At 41.6% G+C, this 23948-nt stretch overlaps 1 protein-coding gene and 1 long non-coding RNA gene across 12 annotated transcripts in view; one reads left to right on the plus strand and one right to left on the minus strand.

Moving 5' to 3' along the window:
- Nucleotides 1–4446, plus strand: part of LOC142463282 (uncharacterized) — an 8526-nt gene extending 4080 nt beyond the window's left edge. The window contains exon 2 of the long non-coding RNA XR_012787403.1: nt 3856–4446. This is a non-coding gene — a long non-coding RNA (uncharacterized LOC142463282). The remainder of the gene's footprint in view (nt 1–3855) is intronic.
- Nucleotides 1–23948, minus strand: part of FAM13A (family with sequence similarity 13 member A) — a 229449-nt gene that overhangs the window by 85010 nt on the left and 120491 nt on the right. The window lies entirely within an intron of this gene.

Below are 23948 nucleotides of genomic sequence, written 5' to 3' on the forward strand. Positions count from 1 at the left end.
ACAGTATAGAAAATTATAGTACAATAAGTGCAACAAATAAAATCAGACAATAGGATATGAAATCCCCACACCGGAGAGCTTACAATCTTTAATCAGTAAATGGAGGTGGTTCCATGATGTACACTAATCATAAATGTAGGTTATATACCAAATGGTTACATCTCTAAAGCATGAAAACAACAGAGCAGCTGCAGACTGCCCCAGAGAACACGATTTAAAGCAGCAGTTCCCCTTACTTTGTTTTTTGCAGAATGATAAACTAGGGGTATTCCAGGGTTCAACTGCACCATTTTGCAGCTCCAATATGTAGTGGTATTAAAATATGCAATCAAAACATTACATCTATATTAGTGATGGTCAAAAAGAAGACAAGCATAGATTGATATACTGCGGGAAATATCTAGCATACCGACTTTAATTGCCAGGCCCGCTGCTGCTTAGTACCAGTTTTTCAGCTATTTCATCCAGTTCAGCCTGGCTTCATCTGCGTTACTCTCATGAGCTGGAAACCAAAGTGCGATCAGCAACTAGAAAACCAGCTTCAGTCAGCTTCATAACCTCTGCCATACAACTGATGAGACATTGGATAGTGGTGAAAGCATTGGCTTCTGTGCGTGAGATATTGTATATCCCAGTACTAAAAGTCACTTTATCTCACTTTGCTTCAGGCACCAAAGATTTAGGTTTTAAAGTCTTGGAGACTGAGGTAATTGCCTGTGTATTTCGCTTCCCTGTACAGTACGGTTTTCACTTGAAGTGTCTAATAGTAATAAAGTGTTATTATCACATTGATCCATAATGACCAATTCTCCCTAAGGGAGACTCCCTGATTTTTAGCTGAAAATGTCATAATTTTTCTGCTGTCTCCATGAAAATAATTCCCTCACCCCAATGGAAGTCAATGGAAGTTTTAGAAATCTGCTGCATTTTCATTCTCTATGTCCCTGTGGTAAGCTTTCAAATATCGGTCACTGTGCGTGGAACAAAGATGAAAGCTGCATCCTTATTGCAGTAACCATGGGACCACTCTGCAGTATATCCCGGTATAGTGAACATTCCCAGATCACTGTTTAATATCTGCTGTGTTACACAAGAACAGGGCATGACCACATTGCGCACTGTACTACCCAGATTCACATAATTCACAGAACAATTATACAAATGTGCGCTGAAAGTCAAATTCATGTATGAGTATTTACTTTGTTTGGAATGAAATGTGTGTTCATGTTTTTTTTTTTAAACTCACTACTGTAAATATTTCTTATAATTAACCAAGGCACACTAGCAAAAATGTACAAAATAAGTGAATTTAAGGGTTTATGCCGATTGTGTAGTGCAGGTCACTTTGGTCCTAATCAGTAATAATATAGTATCAGATTCTCTTTTTCTGTTTGGTTAAAGGGCTTTTTGTGCTATAAGGATAACACAGTTGGTGGCATGCTGCAATAATTATTGCATACCTACTTTCTAAGAGACGAAACATTAAAATGAACTCTTTTGACCCTATTCAACTAATGTAAAATGGAGCTAAAATATTCCTACGCAAGGGGAAGATTGCTTTAGAGCATATTAAATAGGGATATACAACAAAGATCGAACACACCGCTCACTAGCAACTGATACATTAAGTGAAGTGAAATATGATTGTGCCCAGTTGCCTAAGATGGTAATGGGTGCTTCCTGTGTGCTGAGTTGCAGTATTATCAAAAATGGGGGAGCAGCTGATCTACCCAGCTATCCTCTACAAAGAAGCACACCGGGGTGCACCACAAGTGTGCTTCTTTTTAGAGGATAGCCGAGTATATCAGCGGCTCCCTTATTTTTGATAATGTTAATTAGGGACCTTTGTACAGTATTTTCCAAATACATCTTGTTATTGACATGTTAATATATGGGGAAAGCATATAATTTGTCAGGAAGGGATCATGAATATATTACATTGAACATATCTCATAATCAACTGTTGAAGATGAATATTAAAATGTTCCAGTAATGCTTGTCCCTACTTCCAATGGCAATATCCACTTCTGAGGCATTGCATTTTTGTGCACCCTTTCCAGGATTAACCCTTTTCCTGCCAGATGCGCTGCAGGCCCCTTCTGGCAGTGAAATGGTCACAAGGCAGATCCAGCCCAAACCTAGTGTCTCATTTATCATTTAACAAAACGACTCCAGCTTGTTTTTTAAGGGGGCTCCCTGTTTGCAGATTTGTTAGTTTTCAATCTATCCGAATATAGTGCAGGACTTCTTCACAACAGCCGTTGGTGTTTTTCTGTGGGCGTGTGGCATTTGTACGTGATTACCAAAGAGATTCTGTTATAGAACTGCTTACCGACGTCTCATTCCAGACAGGCCGCAGCCCCGGAGCAAGCTGTGCCAGCATTTCTAAAGCGCTCAGCAACGGGTGTGTTCCCAGTCAAGACACAATCGTCTCACAAACATCAGAATAACTACATGATCTGGGGGCTAAATGTTCAGCCCACCGCCCTCTCCATTCATATTTACTGTATAATGCACATCAACTTCTGTAATTCTGACAATGGAACATGCTTTTGACACTTTCTACAATTAATTTAAATGGCAGCTAATTCCTCTCCTTGAGGTAATTGCAAAGGGACTGGCCTACAATATATGCATATTTTATCATTTTTCATTTAAACAAAACATGTACAGTATGTGTGTTTTTATTGGTTCACTAGATATTAGTAGTTTTTGGCTCGACACAAAAACCTCCCACAATCTATTGGCTGCCAGAGCGGGCCTGACCCCATGGCCATTTTGTGTCTGGTGGGAAAATACTCTTACCTGGTGCCGGTACTGCAGGAACCAGGGGGGTCCATGGAGCAGCTCCAGGGGACCTCCCGGTTCAGGGAAAAAAAATAGAAATTGCATCGCCATTAAGCCAGCCCTGTTATATAAATATATATATATTGTGAAGCATATTAGTGTTGCTTTAAGGGTATGTAAATATCTAGTTGGAAAGAGTAAATATAAGGCGATTTGAACACTAAAAGAAGTCTTTATGTTTGGATCTTTATTCGTACTTGTGACAGGGTGAAGTCAGGTACTGATTATTATGCCTGACAAACTTATATCTGAGTCCTGCATCCAGCACTCAGAAAGTTAACCCAGGAGAAAAAGCTGGGCAATCAGGAAGTAAGCAGACACCTGACAACCAGCATGATGAGATATAAGGAAGTCTTTGCTGGTAATCAGGTGGCTGTCTCAGAGCTATCCTAGACGAGCTGCAATGCAGATGGATTCACAACTATATCTCTGAAATCACAGTAAGAACTGTTCATATTGTTTTCTGACTGTTTGATTTATGTTAACAGTTTGGTAAATGGATTAGCCAGCCAGCCTGATAGATAGGCTTGCCATGTTAGTAAGTTCTCCCAATGTGGAGCAGGATTTATTTTGCTATGTTTTGTTTATGCCTTAAAGGGACAGTGTGCCCACATGTTTAGTTATGCTGTGGAGAAATAAAGCCACCCAAGATTTGCTTTAACCTGAAACCACACGTGTGGACTATTGCCTGACCTCCTGCCACAGTACTCCTAACCTTACCCTCAGTCTGCTGGGTTACCAGGGCACGAATGCTGTATACTATAACTAACAATACAGGAAGCTTGTACGGATTTTTTTTATCCATGTGTATTGGACGTATTTGTGTGTTTATTTCTACTAATCTAGATGTGCAATACTTTCTTAAGTTTCTGTATCCTCTCCTTAAACTTCTTGTAAATCCAAATTTCAAAAAAAATATGGCTTTTTTGTATTTGTGGATTCTTATGTATTATTTTTTACCTGAAGTAAAAGAATACAAACTGATGCTGATTTTTTTTCCATTGGCAGCAACAGGTCCCTGCCACATAAAACTTACAATCTATGCTTTTGGTGCCTTTGGAGGCACAGGGAGATAAAGTGACTTGCCCAAGGTCACAAGGAGCTGACACCAGAAATTGAACCATGTTCCAGCCTTCAAATACGTTCTGGGCAAGCTTCCCGTCTACCTCAACAAGCTCCTCACCCCTACCACATGCAGCACTTATCATCTGAGATCTGACTCCAAGACTGTTCATGGTCCCAAGGTTCAGCAAAGTATCCGGCCGCTCCTCCTTCTCTTACTGTGCACCCCAAAACTGGAATAATCTACCAGGGACTCTCACATCCACCACCAGTCTAAGTTCTTTCAAAACTAAAGCTGTCTCAGATTTTAATCTGGTCTGTAACTGTTACACACGCCTATAATATATATTATCTCTAACGGTGCATGCTATGTCTTTTTACACTGCTCACTTATGTAACTATGTATTTGTAACCATGTATTATTTGTCATCTTACCTCTGTGCCCAGGACATACTTGAAAACGAGAGGTAACTCTCAATGTATTATTTCCTGGTAAAACATTTTTATAAATAATAAATAATGTTGCCCTGCTTCAAACTCAGTATCATTGTTCACAGAGCCAGTGTCTTTACTCACCGAGACACTCCATCTACAGTAGTGTCTTGTTTGTAATAAAGATAATCAATAATCACTGTGGGAGCCTAGTTGAAGTGGCATCGCACTTTAAACTGGACTTGAAAGAATTAAAGCCATTGATCTGCTGTAGGCTACAGACCTACAGAACAGTACACAGTAGAGTTTCCTCACAGGACATTCTAGGTATGAAATTGACCTTGTGGTTAACAAATAGTAAACGATAGTGATGTTAGCAAATATCAGAGGGAATGAGCTTGTGGAGCCTGTTCTGGTAACTTACATCCGACTACAACAGAGGCTTCATAGAGGGTGTTGTACTAAGTGGATCACTGCGTAACAAGTACAGTGCAGGATGATGATGATCATATTGATTTAAGGTAATGATTACACCGTTCTTGGACTAATAAATATTATGAAATCAAAGTGAAATGTTTTTGGCTGCTGCTGCTAGCAAAAGCAACAGTGTTAACTGTGCTAAATCAGAATATGGAGCACGGCTTTTAAAGCAGCAGTCTGTGATGGGCGCGTTTTTTTTAATTTACTTTAGGATCTCTTCTTGCTCTTTCCAACACTGTATTTGTATTTTTTTTTTTAATTTAAAAGCTTTTGCAAAAATGACGTGTCCGGAAGGTTAAAATGGAGCGGCCCAATCCCGTCTAAAGGTTACCATGGTAACTTCATTCACTAGAGATGAAGAAAATCATGATTTGGAATACAAAAAAAAAAAAGAAGAGACAGCAGTGCTTGCTTAGGCCTTGACCCCGCTGCCTACGGACGAGAGCCCTCCCCTCAATGGCGCTGGGCCCGCTGCGAGGGGGGGGGCGCAGCGCTGGGCCGAGAGTTGCTCCTGGTCTCAATAGAATTGAGAACAGGACTCGCGTCGAGCGATACGGCACGCCCCCCGGCGGTTCAGCCAATGAGGGCGAACCTGCCGGGTGACGTCATGGCCGCACCCCCGTCACTACCCCGCCTCCCCCCCCCCGGTCTCTCTTCCTGCAGTGAGCTGCAGACCAGGTAATCGGCTGCACGTGCCGCCAATCTCGCGGGCGCGCGTTGCAGCGGAGATACCGGGGCCTTAGCCTTAGGGGGCAAGGTGCTAGCGATATGAGTTTTACAGTCACATGCTAGTGGGGATTGCTTTTTTAAAACAGGAATTTCTGGAATTATTTTGTTATGTTTCAAGGGGAAATACTACATCCCTCTTATTTGTATATGTGCAGCATGTGACAATGTATAATTCTACATTCTTACCTAAACTGGCAATCGCTTGGTGTTCCTGTTCTAAATCTGTCAAAATCCTGATTGTGCGACAGTAACATCATGGCTGCTTCAGCCAGTGTATCTCGCTGCTAAAATGTATCCTTATATTACGAAGGTAACATTATCTATTGTTACAGTTTGCAGCTCAAACTGCTGGGAATTTTGGCAACAATTTATAACAAACAGGGAAGTGTTGCAAATATGTTGCACTGCTGGGAGGTGGGCTAAAGCCTGCTATAGAAATCAAAGGATGTTTAAAAGCTCATTAAAAATGGCATTAAGAGTTGCATAATAATAATAAAAAAATGCAGTAAGTTTTATCTAATACTACAGAACGGATTTATTAAAATATATATATATATAAATAAATAAAACACCATACGATTTCAAATGTTTGGCTGCTTTTACTCATTACTTGCAACAAGCATCCAATATTTACACTAAATAGATAAGCAGGGGTCAACATAAGTGGTCAGCGTTCACACACTAAGCCAGGGGTGGTCAACTCCAGTTCTCAAGCCCCCCTCTCCCAACAGGTCAGGTTCTCAGGATATCCCTGCTTTAGCACAGGTGGCTGAATTAGAGGCTTTGACTGAACCATCTGTGCTGCAGCTACTGTAGGATCTCCTGAAAACCTGACCTGTAATTTAGTCATCATTTGTTTTACATGTAACAAACAATGCCAGGGGAGCAAGATTATATATATTTAGATCTATACATATTTCAACATTATAGTTTGATGCCTTTCCTCAAAGTACATACATGACACAACGCCCCCAGGGCCTTTGCCTTATAATACAATAGTAAACCTAGGCTTAGCAGTATAGGAGAATATAGAATGGCCCTGATTGCACAATGTGGCTATTATTATCCAGGGAGCGAGAGCAGAATAATGTTCTGATGACAAAAGGAATTTTGAATCAATTCCTCTTTACATAACAAGGAAGTTCACGGAGCATTAAACGTACATTGTTAGTTCCAATATCCGTTCCATTGATAAAAATATGGTTATTGCATCCTATGCAAATGAGGCGATAAGAATGCTATTTACTGCCATTGTAATCGTTGTGATTTTATTTACTGACACATTACCCATTCTGTAGATCAAAGGGGATGGTAAACCTAATGCTCTCAGAGTGTATAGATCTCCAATCTTTTATGAAAACACAAACGCAGAATGTGCATAATAATTAAATGCTTTTATAATTCATTTTGTTTTGAAATCATTGTCTTGTTTTTATGTTATGTTCATAATTTGTTCCACTAGCAGGGCTGCTTTTGTCTTTAATTTACCATTAATAGATGATAAATGGGTATTCTTTTTATCCCCTCAAAGTATAATAGGGCCCTGCAGACTAAAGTGTTTTAGCCACAAAGAGAACTGTACTGTACATGATTGCAATAAAATTGCATCTCCATTCATTGATTAGTTTCCTCATTCGGTAACTCATTAATACTGCATTGTTTCATGCGCTCCAGGCAAAAGCTCCCTAGAGAACTGTATCTAGAGATGTAGCAAGACGTACTGTTTTCGACACCGAGACAAGCCGTGGGACCGCAACGGTCCCGGTGCTGGAGGATTATCGCTACGGAGGATCCGAAAGCATGGAACCCCTACCCCCGCCCGCAGCGTGACCGTGGCAGCACTATCTCCGGTGCTGCGGCTTTAAGCTTCTTTAGCCGCGGAGACAGGGAGTCCTGCAAGATCTGTGTCCTGCAACATCTGTGTCCTGCACTCATCACAAGAAAATAAACAAGCGGGCTTAACCAAGCCTCCAAAATGCATTGGCTTTGACCCATGTGTTGACCTGTGTGTAAATAAGCATCCTATGTGAATTTATAGTTCAAACTTGATACGTGTAGAGGACTGATAAATCGGTCTATGAAATGCTCCTGTGTGATGTGGAAGGTACGGTACATGGATATGTGTAACCCAAGAGTACAGAGAGAGAGACAGTCACAAACCAGTTCATTCTGGAAAGACTTGGCATCTATGCTCTGCTTTTTCCTTCATGCTGCTCTCTTACCATTTGATTTTTGATACCCCCTTTCAAATCAGCACCAATAAACACTGCTAGGTTATCGACGTGCCTGTTTGTTGATGCTGTGTATTGCAGTGTTGGTCTCACACAGGCTTGTTCTTGTGTTTGTATTGTTGGCTCACATAAACCTGTCTTGGAATGAGTATCTTACATACGGAACATACTGTACACCTGATTCATAATCTGGGTAATTTCACATAGTGGGACAATGTAATCTAGTCAATGTAATTGGTGTCCTTAAAAACATTCAATCACCATCAATGCAACATATTCAATTATTTGCTTCCTCACAAATGAGTATGTTTCTATTTTTTTGGTCTGTTTAATTCTAATCCTACCTGGAAAACAATGTGCTCTTTTCGCTGCCTCATCTTGAAAAGGGACAGATTCTGGTTGAATAATAATCTCTGCGTACACAACAGTTACGAAAACACTAAGGTAAAAATCCTAACAACACTCCAAGGCATTTGGTTACTATAGAAACACTACGGGCCATATTTATAAAGTGGTGTTACTCTAACATACTTTGTGCACTAGAATAGGGGTGCACAAACGGGGGGCGTGACATTTTGTAAGGGGGTCGCCGTGCTTGCAGAGGCCCCGCGCTCTTCCCCTACAACATTTAAACTGCTTGCTTTATAGATATTGAAAAGCGCTCCGAGAGGCGGGAAACGCATCAGAGGATTCAACGGTTGTTTTTTTAACTTTGGCTAATATGCCCAATCAACAAATGTTTTTTATCCTGCCTCCAGCCTAATTCTCACGATCGCAGTGCTCACTTCCCCTTCTCTGCATTTACCTTTTTTCCTGGATTGAAGCACGCGTTGGAAACAGAAAGCCTCTACTCTCCGGTCTGGATGTGAGTATACATGTCGTCTTCTGTGCTAGGGGGGAGAATGCTAAAAAGGTTGGAGGAGATTTTAAACTAGGATGGAGGGGGGAGGGGAATTAAACAGATAATGAACTAAATGGAATAGATGAGGATACAAGGTGGTATGGAGGTAGAATGGGGGCAAGTGCGAGTTTGACAAGCAGCAAGACACCCATAGTAAATACAGATAATACTAGAAAAATTCTAAAGACTAAACTAAGTGGGCACAGAAAGGAAGGAGCAGGTAAGATAATAGTACAGGCTGAAAAAAAACTTAAATGCATGCTTGCTAATGCAAGAAGCCTGATAGATAAACTGGGGGAGCTTGAATTAATAGCTGCAAGGGAGCAGTATGATATCATAGGCATTACTGAAACATGGTGGGATGAAACTCATGACTGGGCAGTTAATTTAGAGGGTTATTCCCTTTTTCGGAAGGGGAGGTGGAGTAACCTGATGTTAAACCTGATTTAAAACCTATTATAAAGGATAATGTTTATGAAGGGAATGATGAAAATGTAGAGATCTTGTGGATAGAAATTAGCAGTGGAGGTAAAAGTATAAAGAAAATGTTTGTGGGAATATGCTATAAACCACCAAATATCTGTGAGATTGAGGAAGCTAAAATACATTTGCAAATGGAGAAGGCATCAAAACTGGGTCATGTTTGCATAATGGGGGATTTTAATTATCCAGACATAGACAGGGGAAATGAGATTAGCATTACAACAAAAGGAAACAGGTTTTTGGGTGTGCTTAAAGACAATTATATGACCCAAATTATCAAGGAGCCAACCAGGAGAGGGGCAGTACTGGATTTGGACATATCAAACAATGTAGAAGTAATAACAAATATTCAAGTCCTGGAACATTTGGGTAACAGTGATCATAGCATGGTCTCTTTTGAAATACATTATCAAAAAACAGATTACTTGGGTTCAACAAAGACCTTCAACTTTATAAAGGCAGATTTTAATCAACTGAGGTCTAATCTACAAGTAATACACTGGGATGATGTTTTTGCAGGGAAAAATGTAGAAGATAAATGGGCAGTCTTTAAAACATTGTTAGAAAAGCACACTTATCAGTGTATACCCTTGGGTAATAAGTATAAAAGAAATAAGTCAAAACCAATGTGGCTAAATAAACAGGTAGGGGAGGAAATGGACAAGAAGAGGAGGGCGTTTAGATTCTTTAAGTCAGAAAGGATGGAGACATCGTATCAGAATTATAAGGAATGTAACAAAAATTGCAAAAGGGCAATCAAATTAGCAAAAATGGATAATGAAAAAAGGATTGCAATAGAAAGTAAGGTCAACCCTAAAATGTTCTTTAAGTACCTTAATAACAAAAAAATGAGAAAAGAAAATATAGGACCCTTTCAGTGTGAGATGGGTAGGCAGACTATTGGAGATAAGGAAAAAGCAGAGGTATTAAACAAATTCTTTGCCTCTGTGTTTACCAGGGAAGAATCAAGTTCAATGGTAGTGCCGAAGGAGGAAGCCACAACCTCCATATTAATGAACAATTGGTTAACTGAGGAAGAAGTTCATAAGCGACTTGAAAACATTTAAGTAAATAAGGCACCTGGCCCCGATGGCATACATCCAAGAGTTCTCAAGGAGTTAAGCTCAGTAATAGCCAAACCATTATATTTAATATTCAAGGACTCCATTTCCACAGGCTCAGTACCACAAGATTGGCGTAAAGCAGATGTGGTGCCTATATTTAAAAAGGGAGCTAGATCACAACCGGGGAATTACAGACCTGTAAGCCTGACTTCAATAGTGGGGAAACAACTTGAAGGTTTAATACGGGATAATATTCAGGAATACCTAATGGAAAACAAAATTATTAGTAATAGTCAGCATGGATTTATGAAGGATAGATCATGCCAAACTAACCTTATTTGTTTCTTTGAGGAGGTAAGTAGGAATTTAGACCAGGGTAATGCGGTTGATGTGGTCTACTTAGATTTCGCAAAGGCTTTTGATACGGTTTCACACAAGAGGTTGGTGTACAAAATAAAGAAAATTGGACTCAGTAATAATATATGCACCTGGATTGAAAACTGGTTAAAGGACAGACAACAGAGGGTTGTCATAAATGGAACTTTTTCAGGTTGGGCTAAAGTTGTGAGAGGAGTACCTCAGGGATCGGTACTGGGACCCCTGCTTTTTAACTTGTTTCTTAATGACCTTGAGGTTGGCATTGAGATCAGTCTCCATCTTTGCTGATAATACTAAATCGTGTAAGGTAGTAGAATCAGAGCAGGATGTAATTTCTCTTCAGAGGGACTTGGAGAGACTGGAAACGTGGGCAGGTAATTGGCAGATGAGGTTTAATACAGATAAATGTAAGGTTATGCATTTGGGATGCAAGAATAAAAAGGTGATTTACAAATTAAATGGGGATAAATTGGGGGAATCCTTGATGGAGAAGGATTTAGGAGTGCTTGTAGACAGCAGGCTTAGCAATAGTGCCCAAAGTCATGCAGTAGCTGCAAAGGCAAACAAGATCTTATCTTGCATCAAACAGGCAATGGATGGAAGGGAAGTAAACATAATTATGCCCCTTTACAAAGCATTAGTAAGACCACACTTTGAATATAGAGTACAATTTTGGGCACCAATCCTAAGAAAAAACATTATGGAACTAGAGAGAGTGCAAAGAAGAGCCACCAAATTAATAAAGGGGATGGACAATCTAACTTATGAGGAGAGACTAGCTAAATTAGATTTAATTACATTAGAAAAGAGGCGTCTCAGAGGGGATATGATAACTATATACAAATATATTTGGGGACAATACAAGGAGCTTTCAAAAGAACTATTAATCCCAAGGGCAGTACTAAGGTCTCAGGGCCACTCCTTAAGGTTGGAGGGAAGGAGAATTCACCAGCAACAAAGGAAAGGGTTCTTTACAGTAAGGGCAGTTAAAATGTGGAATTCATTACCCACGGAGACTGTGATGGCAGATACAATAGATTTGTTAAAAAAAAAGGTTGGACATCTTTTTAGATAGGAAAGGTATACAGGGATATACCAAATAAGTATACATGGGAAGGATGTTGATCCAGGGATTAATCCGATTGCCAATTCTTGGAGTCCGGAAGGAATTTATTTTTCCCCTTATGAGATATCATTGGATAATATGACTCTGGGTTTTTTTGTTTGCCTTCCTCTGGGTCAATAAGTAAGTATAGATATAGGATAAAGTATCTGTTGTCTAAATTTAGCATAGGTTGAACTTGATGGACGTACGTCTGTTTTCAACCTCATCTACTATGTAACTATGCAACGACTGTATATAACTATTTAATACATCACCGATGACTACAAGCTGTTTGCTGTTTTTCCATTAGCCAGTGTGGTGTGTTTAAGTGTACCTATATACCTCTGAGCCACGGGACTGGACATATCTACTTTGCGGAGGACGACCATTGATGCAGATTCTCCATCCAGAACTGAGCTTCGGTCAGCATCGAGCCAGTGCGGCGTGTCTGAATGTTATCTGTATACCACAGAGCTTCGAGACTGGATATACCTACCCTGCAGAGGGCGACCGCCGATGCGGATTTCATATCCAGAAGGTTAAGGTCAGCTGCTATTTTTCCCTTGCACATGAGCTCCGGACGGCATTAAGGTGATTACACATTGACTTTGCACACCACACAATATTGGGCTCTTGGACTTGTATGTTGGAGATTGAGCTTTAAAGGACTGTTCCATATTCAAGCACCCTTTCAAGTGGGATTGATTTGTTTACATATTTATACATCTACTGCTACACTGTTCGTTATTAAGGGCATCCATCAGGGATTCACTTCCTTTACCTCACCTATTTGTGGAAGATAAAACCACTCAAATATTATGGTTTGCCCAGAAATGCATGTGTGGGCTCTTCTCTGACCTCGCCTACAGGCCGCTCCGTCACACCTTGCTTCAGCACAGGTGGCTCAGTCAGAATCACTGATCTACCTGTGCTGAAGCAGGGACATCCCTAATCCATGGCCTTTTGGTGACCCTTGAGGACTGCAGTTGGCCACCACTGCAATAGATCTCTTTAAAAAATGTTGGACTTCTTTTTAGAAAGGAAAGGTATACAGGGATATACCAAGTAAGTAAACATGGGCAGGATGTTGATACAGGGAGAAATGTGATTGCCATTATTTGGAGTCAGGAAGAATGTATTTGTCCCCTCATGAGACATCATTGGATAATGTTTCACGGAGGATTTTGTTTGCCTTCCGCTGAATCAATACACCTAGAAATATAGGGCGAGTATCTCAGCCGATTACATGTAGGTTAAACTCAATGGACAGAGATGTAGCCGGCTTACATCTGCGGCTTTTCCTGGCATTGCCGTGGGCGGCCTATTACTTCCAAATGGGACCACACGCAGCGAGGATTCCCTGCTTCCCGGGGTAAACCATGGCTGGGATCCCGCATCTTCCCCGGCAGAAACCAGCATTAATCTGGCTAAATCTGTATGTCTTCATCTACCATGTCATTATCTACTATGTAACTATGATTTGTTTTCAAATGGTGTCAATAATCTACGTGTAACCTAGTGAACGTGGCAATACCGTCAGTGCCTGAAGGGGTTGCCTCTTCAAAGACTAAGGCTTTGGTCCCGCTGCGTCCGGCGGCGCGTGGCGCTACGTACCATCTGATGTTTTTCTCCCGAGCCGGTCCCAGTCCCTCCTCCCTGCACGGCTCACTACACGCTGTGACGCGTCAGCCGCCAGGGGATGCAAGAGAATTGTAATCCCAAGCGGCGACGCGTCACGTGGTGTGGCTGTGAGCCAATGAGGAGGGGAGGCTTCGGGGAGCGGGGAGGAGAGGGTGGGGGAAAGCGGCGATTTTAAATAAACTCTGCAGCACCAAGGGAACCCCCCTGCACCCTCCCACAGACTCTCTCCTCTTCACCACGGGAGGTGTGTGTGACACACACACACACCTGTAAGCATACTGTAGTGTGGGGCATCGCCGTTGTACGCGCTGCTCATGTACTGCGGGACAATGTCAGCACCTGATGGGATTCTCCCCGCCCCTCTATTGTCCTGTCTGTGGGGTTGTAACCATTCACAAGTGCCCCTAAGTATTGGGTTGAAGGCCCCCCTAGCAGTGACAGTGTTTATTCGCCTGCCGAGCTGTGTGTCTGCAGTGTCAGCGATCCCCCTTCCGATTCCCCCCTGCTCCGATCCCCCCCCCGTTCCGATTCACCCCCGTGTGTATTTGCCTGTGTGTGTATGAGTGCCTGTGTGTGTGTGTGAGTGCCTGTGTGTGTCCTTCCCTCTGTGCCTGGCTTCAGAGTGTGAGGGGCTCCGGGAGTGAGAGAGGGACCGGGGGGGAGGGGGGGGATATGACAGCACGAGAGCCCTCCGTTCAAACCACGCCACCCCCCCCTTCCCGCTCCGGCCCTACAGACCCCGCAGGTAGCGGTCAATTGCCTCTCAGCGCGCCGCCTGGATGCAGTGCGGGCGCGCTGGCTGCGGGCGCGCTGGCTGAGGGAGCGGGGCCTTAGCCTAAGTGGCCAACAAGTCACCAATCAATGATTAGTAGTTTGTTTTACTATTCAATGTAGTTCTGATTTTTTTTTTTAATATACATTAGAATTTCTAAAGTAAAATAGAATCAAGATACTTGTTCAAAAACATGTTGTTTATGATATATTGCATGTAAATTTGGAGGAACTATTTACCTTTGCAGCGCTAATGGTTGCTACCACCTATGTGACCAAGACAATATTCACTTTTATTAATCACTTTTAATTTGCAATCATTTCTGTATGAATTTTGTGGTAAATCACACGCTGGGTTTTTTTTTCTCTTCAGAATAGCAAACTGTTCATGGACTGAAAAAAAAAAAATAGAGTGGAGGCCCAGGACCTTTCTATTACAGCAGTGCACGCGCGGGTGAGATTTGTGAGGGTTTGAAAGGTCTGTACACTATAATTTAAACTATTAAAAATTTAATGGGGGTCTTCTATCACAACCTACTCTATATTTCTCCAGGGCCAATATGGCGACTGGAACTTTGAACTACAGCGTTAGAACAAGTGTATCACTTCATCCGGAAGCAGACACACGGGCACATTCTGATATATCGATGCTAGGCTTGTGAAGACACTCAGCGCAAAAACAAGGGATTCTCCACCAGCAAACTGAGTAGATGTTAGGAAACGTCACAAAGCTAATAAGAATATGCACTCTGAGGATCCGACCCTGGTACTAGGGCGTACGAAGTCTCACTTATTTGTTTTATTTACCACCACTTCTTTTCTATTTGCAAACCTACAGTTCCACTTCATTTTTTTTAAAAGAAAAACATCTTTATTTTACACATACTCATTTTTTGATTCAATTGCATAAAGATAGTAGAAATCTGTTTAAAATGATGTCAACTGCACAATTGTTTAACAGGTTTGGCATTTTTTGAAATCCCACACTGCACCATAACTATATTTTTGAAGCAGCAACCCCCTCTATGTTTTCATATTGATGAGCTTAACCCATATAATGTTAGCATTTTTTCACCTGAGCATGTCCTGCTCTTTTTATGCCATTCTTGTTGTATTAAAAATCCTCCATTTTAACCTCCCGGGCACTTAATGTTTCAAACACACATCTCCTGAATGAAGATTTAACAATTAAAAACAGCATTGGAAAGAGCACAGGTAAGTAAAAGTTAAATGCAAAGGTCGATCAGCAAGGACTGCTGCTTCAATGTCTGTGTCCAAGTCTGACCTGCAGTGCTGATTCTCATTCCTTTTTAATGACTCTGAACGGATTCCATGCGCCCAACACGGCAAACCGCCTTCATCCTTATTACCCAGTGCCAAGTCAGAGACATTCCTTGAGCTCAGGTTGCCGACAATTATAGGCACATACGTTTACTGCTCAACCATGAATTCACAACATGCACCTGGCAGCTTTTTCAGGAAGCATTTCAGGACTAGCAATATTCATGTCATTTAACCCCATATAAAACTAGAAAGACAAAAGCAGCTGACAAGTTTCCAGTAAGGATCAAGTCCGAGCAGATCTAAAAATTGAACTTTCCACAGGACCCTGCCAGCTTGGCATTCTCCGTGAACTGGTCACAGCAAGCATTTTGCACAACACGACCTATGACAACTCCTTCCCAATGACAACTACCACTGCCCTTTGTGTCAATCCACCTGATGAAGTTTAACTGCCTCTGACACAATGCTGTCACCTGGTATTTGCAGACGTGTGGGCTCAGCCACAGGAGGGTTGAAAAAACAGGTACTTCATTTGACAGATTACCTGCTAATCCTTTTCTGCCAGACATGTAATGAAATTGAGCAGGATACACAGGATAGCTGTTGCTCGGATCATGTATTCCAGAAAAGTGCCATCCCCAGTCTCGGTTGGGGACTCTAGTTGGATGCTGTGTTATGGTGATTAGAAATGTCTTCCCACAACGGTAAAGGCCTACACCTCACATCCCAATAACATGGTACAAGGAGATGCACCAGGAATCTAAAATCCCACTTAATAAAGCAGCAGTCTACTTTATTTAGCCAGTCCTTAGGAAGCAAGTTCCTTGTTTTGCACCATTGCTGTTTAATTACTCTTGGGGTAATTAAAGGGGGTATTAGGGGGTATGAGAGAGATTCACCCTTTGCCCTAAAGAAAGTCTCGCGGAAAGGACGGGTAACATTGGCTCTTTTTGGTTTAGTTATTAAGTATGTGTTGGTTTAAGTATGTGTTGGTAAAGATTGTTTACGATTTCAACCTTTGAGTGCTTCTGCTTTAATTTGTGCTCAAAGCCATTCCTCTGTCATGTAAGGGAATAGTAGCCCCCCTCCCAGTTTTCTGTCTGTCATAGTACAAAAGTCCAATCCACTTCAGCTGAATTTCTGCTTGTGTTCCCTTGTGTGCAAATTTCATCAGGACATGGAAGAAAATAAAGACACCCAATAGTGCAATATTGTCTGGTTCAACAAATAGAGTATTGATGAAGACTCTATAGATTTTACACTCACATATTAGACGTGATGATCAGGCAGTGTGGTTATTATAAGTTACCAACTTTTCTCCAAACAGGTACTCCGTGTTTGCACAGGTATTATCCCATGGGAAGGGAGGGAAAATCCACATATAGAAAAGAAAAAGCTAAAAATAGTATAATATTGCTTTTATTTTAAAAAACATAAAGTAATGCACTTTGCATAAGTGACTTTGTGGTGATCATTTAGACCACCCTTGGTCAAATTGGACAAACAGCACTTTACACAGCAACCGATGGTTTGGGGCATAGGTCCCAATAACAGTGCTCAATCCAATTCCAAACTCCAGTCATATGTATAATGACAGTCCATATGTGTATGAAGCCAGTAAAACCATACAGTGAGATATTGGACCCAGTGCTATGTGTAAGCAGCAATACCACAACCACTGATAAATCCACTAATCAAGTGAGATGATCCATATGTATTGATAAGGAGATGTAATAAAGGTATAACATACCATGGGTGTGTGGAATAGTGCCATGCAGGTCACTATAGCTGCAGCGCTGTTACCGGTCATCAAGTCTCCTTGGGGAGAAAAACAATACTCACTGAGGTCTGCTTCCTTGGTTGCGTGCATCAACGCTCCATATTCAAAGTTTGTGGTAGAAATCCCTGGATTCCAGCGGTGCACAGCTTGGTAGATTCAAGAGACCAGCAAGGTGTAAGTTAAAAACAGAACTTTATTGATAGAACATGGTATATGGGGGGTAAAACTCTTTTTTACCCCCCATATACCATGTTCTATCAATAAAGTTCTGTTTTTAACTTACACCTTGCTGGTCTCTTGAATCTACCAAGCTGTGCACCGCTGGAATCCAGGGATTTCTACCACAAACTTTACACAGCAACAGCTTCTACTTCACGGCTGATACAGCATCCAATGGGCTAGATGATGCAGTCCTCCGTTTTCAATGTCCCCAACAAAGTGTCCTTCAGCAGTGCAAGACTCCACCCTACGCGCGTTTCAACATATTAGTCTTCCTCGGGGGCTAATCTCTAATCAGATATATGTGGATTTCCCCTCCCTTCCCATGGGATAACACCTGTGCAAACACGGAGAACCTATTTGGAAAAAAGTTGGTAACTTATAATAACCACACTGCCTGATCATCACGTCTCATATGTGAGTGTAAAATCTATAGAGTCTTCATCAACACTATTTGTTGAACCAGACAATATTGCACTATTGGGTGTCTTTATTTTCTTCCATGTCGTGATGAAATTTGCGCACCTACTGTTCTTCATTGTTTGCTGCTTGGATTGGGATTGAGTCCTGTTTCAGGAGCTGCACTTTCTAAGGACAGTATATATTTTATTTGTTTATATTTTGTTAAAGTAGTGTTATTTGCGCTCAATTTTCTTTGTTAAATGTATTCCCTTGTGCAAGCAAATGGCAAAACACCATCCAGACCACCACCTTCTCCAGCACTCTGCTTTCTCTCTGCCTGCACATAGGAAGCCCTGCATGAACGGCGATGGTTAAGAGAAAGGCTAAAGCTATTTTATTCCATTTCTAACTGTTACTAATTCTCGTTCACTCTCTTGCATAGGTACACACACAATAAAACTAAAAGAGAGCCAGTGATTTAACAACTTATAAGGTTTCCTCACCCAAAACTAGGCTCTAACCACTACTACATGTGTGGGGGTTGGTTCAAGTTAATCAAAAGATGGAAGTAATCTTAATTATCTCAGCCTTTTTGGTATGAATATGAAACAAGCACCAGGTTTATAAAAACAATCATATTGCTTTTACTAGTACTGTATTACATCTTCTGTTTTTTGCATCAATCAAACGTTAATACCCGACCCATAATCTTACTAACTGTTGCACTGATTCTGAATTTCCTTTCTCTAAGCAATTTTACGTCTGCAATTATCACTAAATTGTTTGCTTATGGAGGTTACAACTTCCTAAAACAAATACTGCGGGAGAAAGAAAAGTGATATATTTCTGCAGCAGAAGCATCCAGGGTGAAGTATATTTTGGCATAACACGAAGTCCCTACGGAGATCAGCCACTAGATCTTGCTGGCCCGTCACTGTATGACGCAGTTGTCGCTTAAGAACTTCCTAAGCCAATGAATGGGAGCAGGTGGACAGCTCAATTCCCAAAAATGTGTCAACGTAAGGCAAAGACTTCCGCTAATTATCTGCTTTGACTGGGACCATGTTGTACTATGACATATTCATATCCAACAGATATGACACGGAATAACAGTAATTGGTTTGGCAGAAGACTGTCAGTAACATCAGGACAGTACATTCAAGACAAAGAGCTACTCACAAAAGCCAATATATAGTTATGGGCTGACGGGAAACATTTTTGAATACTCAGATCTTTTGACTCAAAAATCAGATTGGGTCAGAGACTCAGAGGTCAGTAAAATAATAAAATCAGACACAAATGATCATGGGTAGAGTTTACTGATCAGTGTTGTGCTCACTCGTAAAAAACGTTCCCATTAGGCATCTACATCAGATCAATCAGTAAACACCAGAGGCTCAACAACTGCCACGCACTGAGGAAAAGAAGGTGCTCGCCATTTATTAAAGATCAAAAAACAATGGCTTTTATTGCATTGGTTTTTACTTTGGTAAACCCGACGCTGTTTTTTTTTTTTTTTACATGGGTTGTACTCCAGGCTGGGAGACTGTAGTAACTAACATTATAGGTACATAAAGGGTGCTGGGGATATCTTTGCCATTGTGGTGTATCTCGGACAGATTACAGCGGAACCTTGTACAAACCTTTCATTAGACATGATGGATGTAAGATTTGGTTACAGACGAGGTTTACATTTGTTGCAGTATTTAAAGGAAATCTTTTTATTTATTTTTTATTTTTTACAAAGCAGAGTATAAAATGGATGTAATATAACTAAACTTGTTCCGTCTTCCGATATTGGATGCAATTCATTATTATAAGCTAAGAACTAATAAATGATGTCGAGCATGGATATGGTACATAGGGCACAACGGGTTTAGCAAATCAAACTCATTTATTGAGCCAACACGACGTTTCGACCATAATGGTCTTTATCAAGTGACAATGGCATGCCATTATGGTCGAAATGTTGTGTTGGCTCAATAAATGAGTTAGATTTGCTAAACCCGTTGTGCCCTATGTTCCTTTGTTCATCTGTTCAGGACTGATTGCAGGCTTTCGTGCAAACACTGGAGCACCGGTATCTATCATTATTTTTCTTTTTGAGGTGTGCAGCATTTCTCTTATATTGTCTGAGCATGGATATGGACCATATCAAACTTGAAACATTTTCTTCCACAAAGAGCTAAAAAGCTATTTCAGTTCTCGAACATTACGTAAACTGTGCCAGTTTCTTGCGGCACTCATGCAGAGCAAACAATAAGTTCTGCCAAGCATACGTCTTCAAGTTTTTGCAGACAATGGCTTACAGCCAAACTTGCATGTTGCTACACATTGTGAATACTGGCAAACATCATTTTATACCATTACTTTACTGTGAATTACCAGAATGTGTTGTTCCAATTTTTTTCTGGTCACAAAACACATACAGAACGTTAGCAAATTATACTTTCCTTAGAAACAGGTCTTTGACGCAAATGCTACCTGGAACACCCACTTCTCGGGCCCTTATTCTATAAAGTCATTTGCTTACCGGGTGAAAGTGCTGGATCAGTAGCACAACAAATGTTGGTTTTGTCAGTTAAAATTACTTGGGGAGAACAAGACAGACGGCACATTTATGAAGTTGGAAGAGACAGAATGACAGGATGCTCAAGTGTCCTTTCTGCCAAGTCTGAGGTAAGAAAAACTTTCAGACTTTGGCCCATGGAACCAAATTGCTGGCAGTCAAGGGTCCCAGATCTAATATATCTATACACGTCAGTCACAGCTGAGCCCTCCGAGCAAACATGTGTTGAACATGATGTTTCAAATAGTTTTCTTGCCTGAGCTGGAACGTCCACATATCCACTCTCTCTAGTTGTGTTGATCTCTTTTTAATGACGGACAGCTGTGATCATGCTCGTAAAAGAAACGAACCAATAGGACAAATAAAATATGAGTCACGCCAAACTGTTATTTGTAACTTTATCAAGGAAGCAAATTAAGATCTTTCCTCTGCTGTTCTAGTATGGCAAGGAAGAGCCAAAGACAACCATTTATTAAATGTGTGCACATCGAAGTGATCTCTGAGAGGGTGCAAGTATATTGTGCATCAGCACTACCATGAGTTTGTAGTGTGAGTAGGAGCTGGGACACTCGGTGTGACTTTGATTGCAGGGTAACTACATGCACTTCATGATATTCAAGGGCGGATAATGTTTTTAGAGAAGGTTTTGAAAATGCTACTATGCAAAGCCGGGATCATCTCTGTTTTTACGTGATTTACTACTATCTGTTAACACTACAAAATGCTCGGACCGCAAGTGCGGAACCTAAAAAAAAAGATGAAAATAAAGATGTTTCTACAAGGTGAACTGTATCATGATGAAGATGTCATGGGCTTATACATCAATTTGTCATAGCAACAGCACGTTGGGTTACAGCTGGACCACCAGTGCAGAGGTGAGATGCATACCACTCCTGCAACTAGACATGTAGCTGAGGCAACCCCATGATTCAACCAAGTTCCCCATATCCCAAATAGCAGGGGGTGATCTCCAACAACCAGAGCACCCAATATCTAGCCAGCTCAGGCATCCAAATCACTTACGTTATGCTCAGTGCATTGTACTGTATTGCCTGACCATAGAAACACATTGTGGGAGATAGAATATACAAAGCTCAGACAGCACCACTAGTAAACATTATAACGACTCCAAAATTGTGTATATGGGCCTGAGATTTAGGCTCCCAAACAGAACACGAGTAGCGATTTTTTTTCAGGCGCACATTCTCTGCTTTTTTTAAATCACCTATCAATGTGTCCGGTGGAGCAGTATTAGATCTTATACTTTACCTCTCGTTGTTCTATATTTTATATCCGAGTGCACTTTTTGACCGTCACTGTACATGTTTGTTTGGATTTATATGCAATTTACAGAAGAAATCTGTCAAAACTTTATCGCTTTGGTCTTTTGACAAGTTTTTTTTTTCCTATAAAAACTACTACAAAAGCGTAAGAAAAGCGGCCCACCTAAATATTACCTGTGAGGTGATAGTACCTAAAGTACTAGTGAAACAACAACATCATCAATTGAATACTATAGGTACAACGTCTGTGCTAGTACTAACAACACAATAACAGATGATAATAATCCTAATTGGCACAGTGTAAATCCAAAGCCTCAATCAAGAATGGCAGCCCAAGGGACAAGCAAACAAGTCTTCCACAAACTTGTTACAACAGATACAAACAAATAGAACCAAGTCCCTGGCGCAACGAACAATGATAATACCAGTCCCAGTCTGTAGCTCAAAAACAGTCCCGAATAATGTACAATTGATACAATTCTTTGTATTCATTGTATTGTATTCTTTGTATTCATTTTGCTCCAAATTTGCTATGATACGTTGCCCCCTTTGTGTGTAAAGAACCGATAACTAAATGGCTAAATCTCTCACCCTAGAAAACATCTGCATGCCTCATAACTCAGATCTCCTCATAGGGACATGACTCGTTCCCACTGTAACACAGGGTTATAAGGAATTACAGTGTGGGTCCTATTGCTTGACCTAATATAACTAGAGCTGTGCTGCTGCATTAACAGTTAGGCCGTGATTATACAGAAAAATGCCTGAAAAACAACATTAAAAAAACAATTGCAGCACTTATACCTGTTGCGGTGTGCGTGCCGCGTGGAGCTGCAGGGCGGATGTCTCCTGGCGCGATCCTCAGATTTGTTCTTGGCTGGCGAAGCCGCGTCACATGAGCGGTTCCAGTCAACGAGGGCGAACTGCTCATGGCCACGCCTCCCTGTCTCTGCTTTGCAGTTTCCCTGGTACAATCAAGATGCCGCTCTGCGGCAGCGTGAGGGTGACGTCACCAGATCGCACTACCGCTCAGCGGTATCATGGAGCCGTAAGGCTTTGTCTATAGTGAAAGCGAGCGAGAGCGCTACAGTGCTACTTGCCTCGCACAAACTTTCCTCTCTGGCGATATGAGGACTGTAGGTTTTTGGAAAGCGAGCGAGTGGTTGGGTGTGGTCATGACGTAGGGGGGGGCCTTGTCAAGGAAGTGTCTGTATGAGAACACGTCTTTAGCAAATAATAAAATGCATAATGCCATGCAATTTAGAGAAGTATTCTGCAAACATAGTATCTATCTATCTATCTATCTATCTATCTATCTATCTATCTATCTATCTATCTATCTATCTATATATATCATGCATGAAAACATGCCTTGTTAAAAAAAATATTATAAAATGGATGCATTGAAATAGGCATTGTACACTACAAAAAAATTAAACTAAATACATTAACAATTATATACAAGTAATAGACAATACATCAGAAATTTCTCCCCATAAATTATCATTGATATTTCTGTCATGGTATGAATTAAAGGTTCACGTTTGTAATCCTCAGAAATCAAATTTTCAATAGTATAGTTGTCCATATTCTCACAGCAAGCACAACTCAACTGACAAATAGTAATTTGAACAGTATCCAGGCAGAATAGCTTACTAAGGCTGCGGTCAGGCAGTGAGCGGGCACGCTGGCACTCGTGCACTGTGTCCTGCTCGGCCGGGTGACGCATGGCCGGCTAGGTGCGCGCTCGTCTAGGGGTGTGGCCACGACGTTACGGCGCTGGTTCGTCCTCGCAGGGGACTGCGCTTGCGAGCGGCAAAATCAAATTTGTTTGCTCTGCAAATATCTAAGCGCAGAGCATGCGCAGGCGCTTGCTCACGCTGGCCACACACATTGCCTCAATGTGTTTCAGAGCGGCCAGCGTGAGCGCGCCCGCACGCTCAGCGCCACCCTGGCCGAGGCCTTAATCTTCATTAGCTGTTAGCCGCCTGCAATAGCAAACACGTTTGTCTCCTCTGCTTTTGGTATCCTTATATGGCCCGGGCCATAGAGGGGTTGGGAGAGCGGAGGCGCGCTAACGCTGAGGCTCGCCTGCTTCAGTCAGCGCGATTGCACAGACTTGCAGGCGAGCCAGCGTGCGCGAAGGGAGCCGGGGGGGAGGTGGTTGGAGGCGGGGCAATGACGTCGCTGGGCCAATCGCCCGCGACGCACTGACGTCAATGTCACGGCGCCGTCATGGCGCCGTGACGTTGACGCTGCTTAAGGCTGATTGGATGTTTTCAGCCGA

This window comes from Ascaphus truei, chromosome 1 (assembly GCF_040206685.1).
Source record: "Ascaphus truei isolate aAscTru1 chromosome 1, aAscTru1.hap1, whole genome shotgun sequence".
NCBI lineage: Eukaryota > Metazoa > Chordata > Amphibia > Anura > Ascaphidae > Ascaphus > Ascaphus truei.